Source organism: Gossypium arboreum, chromosome 12, assembly GCF_025698485.1.
Source record: "Gossypium arboreum isolate Shixiya-1 chromosome 12, ASM2569848v2, whole genome shotgun sequence".
NCBI classification, from domain to species: domain Eukaryota; kingdom Viridiplantae; phylum Streptophyta; class Magnoliopsida; order Malvales; family Malvaceae; genus Gossypium; species Gossypium arboreum.
In genome coordinates, this window is record NC_069081.1 from 10,887,971 (window position 1) to 10,901,663 (window position 13,693).

The window sequence follows — 13,693 nt, forward strand, 5'->3', positions numbered from 1 at the left end:
TTACTCACTCTACTTCTTCACTAAATAACGATGTCTTAACATTCATAAAAATCATGTAAATAATTATTCTTTTTTTTTTTGAACAATCTCATTATAAATTCTAATTATATCTGTTTTTTTTTTTATAATATGCCTAGAACTATCATAGCCCTCGCCAACCCTTAAATAGGAGAACAATGCGTTTCAACATACTCAAACTATTAAATCAATGATTAAGCTTTTATCTTCTTACAACTCAGTAAGCCCACTCCTTGTACTAAGTAGAAAAAGAACGCAAGAATAATTATGAGATATGTGAAAATAGGGTGGAGTCATGGGATAATCACTTATTTGACCCTCCAATTTTATAAAAAAAAATTATTTTAATCTTCTATTTAGTTTTTCATATTTTTTAACATTTGTTAACTTTACTTACATGGCATATATGTGAATGCCACGTCGAAAATTAATTAATTTTAAAATTTGAAAATGCAAAAATATTACAAAATTATCTTAAAAATTGTTTAAAATATTATATATATATATATATCCTAAACAAACATTTTGATGATATAAAATAATGATTGGATATATTTTACAATCTCATAAAATTGATATTTTTAAAATAAAATTTCCCAAACCCAACTTCAGACCACTTAGGTCGAATCTGTTAGAATTTGTCTAAACCCAAATAACTTAAATTTAAAAGTCGCATTTTTACTTAAAATGATTTAACTCAAATCTAAATAGATCTATTATTTGCGAACTTGGTTCCTCATTTTTTTCTCATCTTACAAAAAAGGAAAACAAAAACTTGTTTGGATAAAAATTAGGGTAAACTATTTAACTGGTCATCCTACTTTTAGGGCGATTTCATTTTAAGTTTGGTTACTCAAAATGAAATACTTGTAATTTGGTCACCCAACTTTTAGAGTAATTTTATTTTAGTCACATAAGCATTAAATCTCTAACAACGGTTAATTGTATATGTCACATCATGTTTACACTTTCATTTTAGTCACCCAAATTTTTTTAAAGTATTGATTAGAGTAAAATAATTAAATATTAAAGTAAAAAGGCAATGAAACTAAAATAATACACAAAAATTGTAAAATTGTACTTGTTTATCCCATTGCGAAATTCTAAATTTTTTTAATATTGAAATTTTAAATTTCAAAAATAAAACAAATTGAATAAATTGTTGAAAAATTTTATCCATTGATAATGTTACTTGATTTGTTACTACAATATTAAAATTAATTAATTTAATCTCCTTTTAAATTTTAAAAATTTAGTTTATGTTTCCATATTGTCCTTAATGAAATCAACTCAAAGAACTCATATTTAATAATTGTTTACAAAACTTAAATTTCTTTTGATTATATAATCTTAAACCTTACATGCTAAAAGTAAAGAGAAAACATTTGCAATTAATTAAATTAATTGCTTTTTCTTCGTTTGGGTAAAGAAGAGATAAACTTTTGTTTGGAATGGAAAATAAAATTAATTAATTAAATTAAATGCAATGATTTTTCTTTTCTTTTAACTTAGCATAGAAGATTCAAGGTCATATAATCAAGAGAAATTTGGGTTTCGTAGGCAACTAATAAACACAACAATTTTCATTGATAATTTTTTAAAATAACTCCAAAACATCAAAATAAACTAACTAAATTGTTGAATTTTTTTTATCCATTGATAATGGTGATTGTTGGGGATCAACCCGATTAAGTAACGAACAATTAAAAATAGCGAAAGAAATTGAGAAATTGAACACACAAATTTAACGTGGAAAACCCCCTCCAAAGAGGATAAAAAACCACGGGCAAAGATAATTTTACTATAATGGAAAAAAAACGAATAGTACAAAAGATGGAGATAAAAACTAAACCCCAAAAACCTGAAAACAAAGAACCCTCAAAATATAAACACAAAATTCTCTAAATGTGTTATGAGTTCTAATCTTTAATGGGTGTTTTTTCTAAGGTTGTAAAAGAGCCTATTTATAGGCTAAATTCATAGGTCAAATAATAATAAAATAATCTGGACTAATTAGAGTTTGATTGAAACAAATAAACGAAGAAAATTATTTCTTAAATTTGACTGAAATAGGAGTCATACTTAACAAATCTCCACCTTGACTCATATTTTCACAACGCCATATTTGCCAAAACCCGCCACGGGCCTATCTTGAACTATGCATGGAATTAACTGAGTCGAATTTGTGCTTAGAAACAAGAAGACTTCTAGCCTTCGACTTGTACATTGCCAAATCAAAACTAACAAGGGTTTGATTTTCACGAACACAATGCCTTAACTTTTCAAAACCTGCATCCAAAAGAGAACCTTTCTTCAACGAAACAGTCATACCTTTTTCCCTCTTATGACCAAGTTGCCTTCGCTCCAAACGAGTTGACTTCGACTCCGTAATGGACGAGGGACATTCGATTTCACCGATCACTGTAGAACCTTCTAAAATATAAAGACTGTCAATTCTTTACTTAACAAATGACCCTTCACATCTTCGAATGAGAGTTTGTCTCTACCAAAAATCAGGATCTCCTTGAAAAACTTATATGAACGGGGTAAAGAACACAATAATAGCATAGCTTGATCTTCATCGTCAATCTGAACCTCAATGTTCTTTAAATCATTTAAAAGAGTAATGAATTGACTGATGTGATCTCTAAGAAACTCACATTCGTTCATGTGAAACGTAAATAGACGTTGTTTCAACACTAAACGGTTAACCAGAGACTTAGTCGCATAAAGAGTTTCTAACCTTTTCTACAAAGCGGATGAGGTCTTCTCCATCAATACCTCCTACAATAACATATTCGTGAAGCACAACTAGATTGTAGACAAGGACTTTTCATCAAGCTCTTCCCATTCTTTTTGATTTAAATTCTCAGGCTTTTTTCTGGTAATAACCATTTTCAAGCCGGTTTGAACTAGAATTGCCATCATCCAAACTTGCCACAGATTGAAATTTGTCTCACCATCCAACTTCTCAATTTCAAACCTTCTTGCTACCATCTCTAAACGGGTTGATCTATGAAATTTGAACTAGTTCTGATATCACTTGTTGGGGATGACCCGATTAAGCAACGAACAAGTAAAAATAGCGAAAGAAATTGAGAAATTGAACACACAAATTTAACGTGGAAAGACCCCTCCAAAAAGGATAAAAAACCACGGGTAAAGATAATTTTACTATAATGACAAAAGAACGAATAGTACAAAAGATGGAGATAAAAACTAAACCCCAAAAACCTGAAAACAAAGAACCCTCAAAACATAAACACAAAATTATCTAAATGTGTTATGAGTTCTAATCTCTAATGGGTGTTTTTTCTAACGTTGTAAAAGAGCTTATTTGTAGGCTAAATTCATAGGTCAAATAATAATAAAAAATATAGACTAATCAGAGTTTGATTGAAACAAATAAATAGAGTTTAACTAGAAAATTATTTCTCAAATTTGACTGAAATAGGAGTCATACATAACAGTGATTAATCTGCTACTATAACTTTAAATCTCAATATTTAAAAGATTTATATTTCAAAACCCAAATTTAAAATTTTCAGTAATGGGATAAAGAAGTCCAAATTGATTTTTTTTTTGTATTATTTTTGTTTATACTGCTTTTTCAATTTAATCATTGATTTATTTTTACCCAATCAATCTTAAAAAACTTATGTTTTGGTGACCAAAATGAAAGAGTAAACATAATGTGGTGTGTATAGGTAACCACCAAAAGAGATTAACGCTTGGGTGACTAAATTGAAAGCACCCTAAAAGTTGAGTGACCAAATTATAAGGATTTCATTTTGGATGATCAAAATGAAAATGCCCTAAAAATTGGGTGACCAACTAGGTAGTTTACCCTTGTAAACTCTAAATTATATAGATTTTATATAGTTGTTTATGACACATTTTTACTTAAAAAGTTATGTTAATCCCGAATATTTGATAGTTAATTGGGTGAATTTTGTTCATATTGAGATAATGGGCATGGTTTAGTAAATTATGCAATTTTATGTTTTTATGTATCAAATTTGTGCATAATTTAATTATTTCATGTTACATAATAATTTCCTTTATTTAATTGTTGTAGTGGGACAATGGAATTAATAAGTTGAGAAGCTTATTTCAATTTTAAATGGACATGAGCTCTATTCCACCTTAATTGGATGGCAAAGGCAAGCAAATTAGATCAAGAGAAAGTCATTTTTATCTAGTTAAAGTTGATTTAATTGAAGAGCAAGTCTAACAAGTAATAGGGTCACAAAACCGTCTAAGTGAAGGGAAAGAAGCCTAATTCAGCAAGGGCATATGAGTAACCCAAAATCAACTTTTGAAAGTTTTATTCAGAGGTCCTTACACTTATAAAATTATTAAAAATCAGCTCTTAACTTTTACCCAGGAAACCGTCCACCTCCTTGCATGAAATCAAACATGAATCAAGCAACCATCAACTCCTTCCTCCACAATTTATGGTCGGCTAAGGAAAGGAGAAGCCTAGGGGATATTCAAGCTATTTTTAGTAAACTCTTTAGCCATCCCTCTACTATAAATACCACTCCTTACTTCCCACTCAAGAATCATCCGATAAACCTTCAATCATCTTTTACTTTATATTCTATCCTCTTTCTTTCCTTTCCCTCTCACACATAAACCAACCAATTTCCCTTAGCTAGCAATTCTTTGAGAAAATTCTCTCTTGGCTGGCCACCTTGAGGAGCATCTTATGAAGGAGCAATTACAAGGACTGGAAGAAGCTATCACGATCAATTTTCGAAGGATTGCTGAAATCATTTCAAAGCTTATTCTTCCTTAATCTTTATTGTTGTTCAATATGTTTGCAATTTGCTTTGTTATTTTTTTCCATTAACAATAATAGCTTAATTTTGTTTATCTAGAATGATTATATTAATTTGATAAAGTTTATTTGATTTATTGTAACATCCCAAATTTTGGGGTTAAAAGTTTTAAGATTTGTAGGTAGAGTTGTGGCTAGATCAGACAATTAGGTTTGTTGTTGTGTTTTAGTGTCAAAATGGGCCTGCTGGCCTAGTGGTTAGTTGTGTGATAATGTACCTCTAGGTTTGAATCCTCATGTGTGTTTTCAGGAATGATTTTGTATTTTAAAATTTGTTTTAAGTTTAAAACTATTTATTTATTTTTATTTTTATGTCAACATCCAATAGTTTTTACGTTTTTTTCCTACACGTTCTTCCCCTCTTTTCCACTTTGTTCTTTGTGACTTTTTCAATTTCCTTTGATTTTCATTTTGCTTCTTTTGCTTTTTGTCTGTCAATGGAGCTTTGTTCTCGAGTGTTTTGCTTGATTGGTTCCTAATTTTTTGTTTAAATAGAGGAATTACTTCAATTTTGTTATGTTGCTTAAATTAAATTTTTATAATTAGTTGTGCTTGTAATTGAGGTCTCTGAATCGGCTTGGTTGGGTGAGTCAAACAATTTTGGGTGCTTAAATTGTAAATTCAGGTGTGGGTTCAGAAAATCTTCCTTTTCATTGTCGAAAGTGTGATTTGATAATGAGAAATTTGACATATTTGGTGTGTTTCTGAAAATTACCAATCGTAGTGTCAATTCTTACGGTTTAGCTTGAAATACTATGTGTTTTTGGTATATTATTGAGTTAACAAGGGTCAGGGGTTGTTTCGACTTCAAAGGCACGTCATGCAACCTATTTTTGGTATGGATTCATGACCACAGGGGTGGCCACGCAGGTGTGTGCCGTACACAGGCAGTCCACATGCCCGTGTGGAATTGGAGATTAGGGTTTTTGGGACAAATTTGGTGCCACATTGCTTGGACACATGGCTGTGTGGTTGATTTGGGGATTTTAGTCGATTTTCACACAGGCTGTGTTCTGGACACATTGGCGTGTTAGACTTTCACACGGCCGTGTCTGCCTAGTACCTTATTTAAGCATAAATGGATAGAGAGTTACACGAACTGTCCACACGGGCATTGTCATAGTCATACAGGCTGTCCACATGGGCCTGTGCCTTCTTCATATAAGTGTGTTGACCCTACACGGCTTAGGCACTTGAACACGGGCAGGGCACATGGCCGTGTGGCCCTGTTTCACAAATTTTCGTACTGTGTAGGTTTATGACTTGTTGGTGTTCCTATGTGTTCTGACCCTCAATTAGGCTTTGGTAAGGTAGGTAAAGACTTTGATTAGCTCAATTTGGGCGTCTATATGTAACTAGAGCCTCAATTTAATAGTTTAACTAAGTGTTATATGGTGTTCTGGTAAATAGTTACAAACATGATAGTTTCTGAATGTGACTGATTGAGCTTATAAGTTTCGGCTTCCGTATGAATATTTGTATGTGGTGTGCATTCTGCAATCGCATGGGAATTCTGAAATTGATTGACTGAATATGAGCTTTCATGTCTGTGTGACTAGTAGTGCTTGACGTGTATTCATTCATGAGCATAAAATTGGGGTTTTGGTTCTGAAAAGAAGGAAGTCTAATATGATTTGGCTGTTTCAACTGTAATACGCCTCAGACAAATGACTTCTTGCCAAGAAGATTCATATGTCACCACCAGCATATTGTCATTTGCATTGGCTTAGTTCCATATTTGTGGTGTGTAAGGTTGGATAGGCCTTTCGAGGTCCTATGTGATGTGCATGGTTGGTTAGGCTTCCTATAGCTCATACGTGTGTGTACGGGGATCGGGGTGGTGTTTAGCTTGATGGGTGGGTTTATTCTTTATTTGATGTACACATTCTGCATTAGATTACATATTTGTTTGTCTGAACATGGGGGTACTTACTAATTCATTTTCGTTACACCACTTAATCTTATGTGATTAAGTAACATATGTGTTTGAGATTTTGTATTCGCATTTTGCATTATTGATGAAAAGTTTTCATGTATGATCGGTGGTTCGAGTAATGTAGTTGTGGCATTTTGGATTGTTTCTTTGTCTTTTTCTTTTTACGCTTAGTTTCGGACTTACACTAAGCTCGTGTAGCTCACCCCCCTTAGTTTTCCCCTTTTCAGGTACTCACGTTTTCTGTGGCTGGATTTGGCATGCCGAAGGTCTCGGAGTAATGCGTTTAAGTCAGGCTAATAAACTGATTTTGCAAATGCTTAAATTTGTAAATTGTTTTGGACTGTAAAAATTTTTTTAGAGGAATTGTGGTACAAACTTGGTTTTGGGTTTTCGCAACTTGCTATTAGACTAAATTTTAGAAATTTAGGGATTTTATTTCTGACTATTTTTACGTATCTTCAATACTGTTTTGTAATTTAATTAGCTAAACTAAAACTGCTTTGGATCACTTCGGTGATCAATGTAACCTTCGGGATTCGGTCTAAACTTCTAGGCCTGGTTTTGTGGTATTACATTTATGTTCATGATGTTCTATGCCTTAGTCGTTCATGCCTTCAATTAAAATCATGCATGTATTTCATTCATTAAAATGTGATCGAATGCAATAGAATTAGAATGTAACACTTTAAACCTGACCTAGACGTTAAGGTCAGATTATGGAGGTTACAGTGCTCGTAAAAACATTGTCAATTAACGTACACAAAAAAAAAACTTAGTTTTAATTCCAAAGTAATAAAGTTATTTAATTTATCGAAAATAAAATTTTTCAGAAGAACACGTGCAAGTACTTAGACGGAAATCTTGTTTTATTAATTTTATAAAAACAATCCCAAATGTTTAACCAATTGAATTGTAAAAAGTCGTAATTAATTTCAAAATCTTGCAGTGGAAAAATACTTTTAAAATTCTTATATCTTAAAATCATAAGGTCCATTAGTTATGTCATCTTGGGTGTGTTTATGAGTTTTAAATAAAACGTCCATGAAAACAAATACCAAAACCAAGAATTTAATGTTCCAAAACAAATTAAAATCCAAAAGATTGTAAAGCTGGAAATTAAACAACCAAATCAACTTATACCAAATTGTGTTAATCGAGCTCTGAAGTCGCCACCAAGTCCTAAGTCGGAAGTACACCTGAAACGAATTAAATAAACGAGTGAGCTAGAAGCCCAGTGTGTGACTCGGCCCACAAATTAATGTACATAAATAATAGACACGTTATCAGTTACAAATTTGACATATATTCACATACAAAATCAGATATATATTTATAATCATATACAAGTATGGACACCAGTATCGAAACAGATTCTAACTCATAACGTACACATATGCAAATAACATATCAAAATGTCATAATAGATCCAGAAGCATATATCCTTTTGGATTCATAATTTTCAGAAATTTATATATATTTCGGATTATATTGTCATATAAGAATAGAACAAATCTTGCCCCCACCAGCTACACACTAACTTCGTCCAACCAATTACACCAGATAGGACTATAAGAATCCATCCATCCAGTCACACAGGTCGTATGCCACTCATGATTAAGCAGCTGAGCTATCAGACCAAAATTGCGGTTTAACTGCCAAAATTACAGTAATACTACTAGAAAACACTTCCTCTATCATATCAAAATTCACCTCAATGTAAATGCAAAATCATAATAACTTACCTACATAACACATAGGTGATATGCCATGTATACCAAAACACATGTTTTACAGAGCACAACACAATACATAACTTATAAAGATCGTATCATATCTCAGTTCTTATACTAACAATTATTCCACATAAAGATGACATGCACAATCAAACACATAATTACGTTTTCAGAGTTACTAGAACATAAATCGTACTTATAATGCCCTGATTTGTTTAACTTTATTTTTTTTGAATTATGTTATAAAAATGAGTATCTACTTCAGTGGTTAAGTTTTATGGATGTGTGTTTGAGGTCTTGGGTTTAAGTTCCATATTTGGAAATTTTTGTTATTTTTTATCCTAGCTTATTCCTTGGTGGTTTGGCTTATATTTTATTGCTAGGCAAATCATATCAGAATGAGCTTGCTGGTTCGAGTGGTAAAGTGTTAGTTTGCCTAAAGTCTCGTGTTTAAGTCTCCATATAATCATGGGTGATAATTTTTGCTTCGGTTGTGTGATAAAGGTTCGGTGGAATTGAAATTTTAAGATTGTTAGATGAGGATCAAGGTGTGTGTTAGTGGGATTTAGTTGTCAGTAGGGAGTTAGGGTATTCTTCTATTTTTTTAGATTTTTATTTTAATTTTCTCTCTCTTCTTATTTTTTTGACGTCAGTTTCTTCTTTCCCCCCTCTTTTCCTCTCTGTCTTTCCTTTTGCTTTTTCATTTCTCTCTATTCTAATTGATATATCAATTGTTCTAATTGTTAGGTTCATTAATTTGATTGTTTCTCATTCATTTAGGTAAGTGTAAGTCCGTTAGTTTATTTCTTTTTCTTTTCTTTCTGCTTGAATTAGCGTAACGGTGCAAAGTTAGGGAAGTTAATGTTCTATGAATCTATTACGTAGGAGTGAAGTAGTGGTTTCTGCTCGACGGTCTAATCTGTGCGTGTGAATGGGTTTGTTAGTGGTAAGTGAATGTGCGTTGCTCAATTTAGTATTGATGAATTCGTAAACTGATTGCTAAATTTATCATTAGAATGTTATTTCTTAGGTTTCAGAGGTCTCGAGATTACTGTAGCATCAAAATTGAACCAGGTGTGTAATAAAACGAGAAAATGTCGTTCGGTGAATGCCAAAAAATTAGCCTGTTGACGTCACACAGGCATCTGTCCGGCCCTGTGGTAGGTCGTGTGCGACACATGATTGTGTGACGGGATAGTGTGTGGTCGTTTGGGTCACACGGTCTAGGCCAGTTTAGGCGTGTAGGTCACATGAGCATGCCACATAGGCGTGTGGGTCGTGGGCCAAGCCATGTAGGCCACACGAGTAAGGCAAATTTGGGCATATGGGCCCAAAATTTAGAATTTTTCCTAGGGTCGCACACGTCGTTCTGATCGACTGTGGGCATTTCGTAGGGTCGGCAAGGGCAAAAAAACCCTAATACATGAAATCTCTGATAGACTAGTTTGAGTATGATGAAATGCAATATGTATGATATGACCATTATATATAGTCATATGTAATTTATGTATTTGAGCATGCGGGACATGTTAATTCTAATATATCTATTTATCTATTATCTGTATATGTCTATGGGATGGGATATGTATATGATGAGGAAGTATTCTGTGAGGCAACATTTCACCAATATACTGGTAGCATAACTGCGATTTATTCTGTTAAGTGTCGTACGGACACTATGTGGTGTGTAGAGATGGGTGAGTGTTTTATACCCCATGTGGTGTGTAGGGATGTGTAGTGATCACTAGTCTGGAAATTGTCTTTTAATTAATAATTTATTTAATTTACTATGTTTTTCTTTGAGAGTTTTGTAATTATGAGACTCTTTGGACTGTTTGTTTTAATTTTGGTTTTGAATGTGCTTTTTTTATTTTTATGCTATGATGTTCGACAAAACCATGCTTTTACACAAACAAATATTTTTGAAAATACAAGCTCAGTTTTCAAATGTTACGACTGTCAAAATTCTGCTGCAAAGTTACGGAAAAACAGATGAGGTTCACACTAAAGAGTGTAATAAAAAATTTTCCTAAAATGTGGACTCTACTAGTAATAACTAATACGAAAAATTTAGCATGTTAAGATTAGTTTCAAAACCCTTCTTTATAACATTCCCAGATTCGGCCATAACGGTTTAAGATGTTACATTTAGTGGTATCAAAGCTAGGTTACAAAACTCAGGTTATGAATTTTGGGTTCAAAATGGTATTTGTAATAGAACTGGTTTTCAAACAAAGATTGTTTCTTTTTTAGTAAAGTATGTGGTACACCGAGTCTCCAGCGCCGATCCTATAAGTACTTCTAAACTTAAAAATATTGTAGTTAGAATTGTTTGAAACTATACTGAGTTAGTTAGAGACTAAAACTTCTGAAAATTTTCTTAAACTTCTGGTAAGTACTTCAAGAATAATATACTTGCCAATAAACACTGAAATTGATGCATAAAATTTTGTAATGTAGATAAAATAATAATTACGATGAACACTCATAGAACGTGTGGTCGTGGGACTTGTAAGCGCGGCAAGTGCCATAGGGGGACTCGAACTGAATCTTCCTTATTAGGTAGTGTGCCAAACTTGGATACGAGCGAGACTCGGGCTACACCTACTGTTGAGACTGGGTCTCAAAGACATTTAGCTGGGGACGACGCACTATCCCAAGCCACGCTTAGAGCATTAGAGAGGGTCACTGGACCCCATTCTAGATTTGGGGGCTATGGGTCAATAAGTGAATTACTCCGATCCAATAGTGCTGAATTATGTAGGGGTGTCACTGGAGTCGCCCCTACTATGGCTGAATATTGATTGAAGGCCACCGAGAGAATAATGAATGATATTGATTGCACACTTGAGTATAAATTGAAGGGTGCAGTTTTTTTACTTCGCGACGAGACATACCAGTGTTAATTATCGGTTGAGGAGGGTACTTAACTAGGTCGACTTAATCTAAGCGAAATATGTGGGAGCGAGTTATGTGGATGCTCGCAAGCGTGAATTCATGAATCTCATGCAAGGGGATAGGATTGTGGCTTAGTATGAGGGATGATGGCTTTTGAGTATGAAAAGTGTGTTCGCTTTGAAGATGGTTTGAGGGATAGTCTGAGAGTTTTGATAGCTCTACAGGGGGAATGAAAGTTTTCCATTCTGATAGACAAAGCGAAGATCACAGAAGAGGTTTAGCGCATTAAACGCCAGAACAGGGATCGTGAGAGAGGCAAGAATAAGAGTGATTTGGAGCGCTCTAGTTCTGCTCAGAGGCCTATGAAATAGGGCAGAGCTGATGGGCCTTCTAGAGTGGGAGTTCCAGTTGCTCCTACTAGGGTTCAACCATGCAGTGACTATGATATGCGCCATCCAGGCGAGTGTTGGAGGAGACTTGGGGCCTGTTTGTGTTGTAACTCCCTGAATAATTTAAGTCTATTTTGTGAAATTCTGACAAATATGTATCTACTTCAGTGGTTATGTGTTCTGGGTGTGTGTGTGAGGTCTTGGGTTCAAGTCCTACTTTTAGCAAATCCTGTTATTTTTAATCGTAGCCTCATCCCTGCTGGGTAGGCTTATGTAACATTGCTTGTAAATTCAAATCAGAATGAGCTTTTTGGTTCGGGTGTTAAGGAGTTAGCTTGCTAGAGTTCTAATGTTCGAATCTCGGCATGGGCATGAGTGATATTTTTGTTTCAGTTAGCTGAGAGAGAGTTTGAATGAGATTGAAAGTCTTAGTGAGTGGGTAGTTGAGATTGAGTTGTTAATGGGGAGTTGTGACTTATCTAATTTTGTTTTTATTTTTTGTTTTTTCAAAAAAATAGTATTCTCTTTCCCCTCTCAATTCTCTCTGACGTTATTTTCTATGTTTCCTCCCCATCAAAAGTTTTTTTCTTTCTTTTTCCTTATTCTTTCAAATCCTTTGTTCCAAATCGCTGTGATACAGACCCTTGGTCTCTTCATGTGATTAGGTAAGCAGAGGTGGTGAGATCTTGTTCGTTTTAGAAGTAACAGTTTGTGATAATCTTTGTTGATATTACATTTCGTAGTTTGATTTTTGGGTGTTGGCAGCAATGAACAGTGAAGAACGGAGCTCTCTTCTCACTATATCGTAGTCAAAATCATTCAGGGTATTGGGTAAGTGTTGAACGCTTAATTTTTACCATTGTTGTTTTTGTTAGTTCTGTTCAATTGAGAATTAAAACAGATTGTCGGAGTATAATGTCAATTTTTAGGTTCTGGTGAGTTCGGGACTGCTCGTGTGTCAAAATCGAATGAGATGTGTACTCTTGACACAGAAAAATCAAGTTTTGGTGAAAGTCGAAAATGGAGTCTGACGACACCACACGGGCAAATGGCCAGTCGTGTGGTCGTCCATGAGTGAGACACGACCGTGTAACTGATGAAGGTGCGGTTGTGCACATGACACAATATGTGTTTGTGTGAGGGTGGCCATATAGGCCACATGGGCTGGGCCAGATTGGGCGTATGGGCCCATACGAGTATGTGGGCCCAAAATTTTAAAATTTTCCTTAGGCCGCATAGGTTGTTTCGACTGACTGTGGACCTACTGTAGGGTCGGTAATGGCTAACCAAACCCTAATTCATATGATCTGATAGTCTGATAGTCTGATTTGAGTAGGATACTGATACGTAAATCTAACTATTCTATTTAAGTATATATATGTTATCTGTATACAAACATGTTAACTCTGTTAATTCTACATTCTGTATCTATGTTTAGGGTGAGATTTGCATATTTGGCGGAAGTGATCTGTATGGCGACCTTTCGCCTATATTCTAGCAACTTGACTACATATTGTTCTGTTATGTGTCGTATCGACACTAAATGGTGTATTGGGATGGGTGAGTGTTTTTAACCCCACATGGTGCGATGGGATGGTCGGAGATGGTGTGTAGAGGATGGGGGTAGGATTTTGTATATCTATTCCGTTAATCTAATTCTGGTATCTGTATTTGTTATGGACTTTGGCCTAAATCTGTATCTGACTGTATATGAAATACTGTGTATGTTGCATGATTATTTCTATTGGGTTACATACTGAGTTTACAAAAAATTACATTTGTTTGTCTATTCTATTCAGGTAATCCACAGACTTGGGCAGGTCGACGCAACGGAAGCTCAACGATGACCACTTGACCATGATCTGTTTTTATTTAG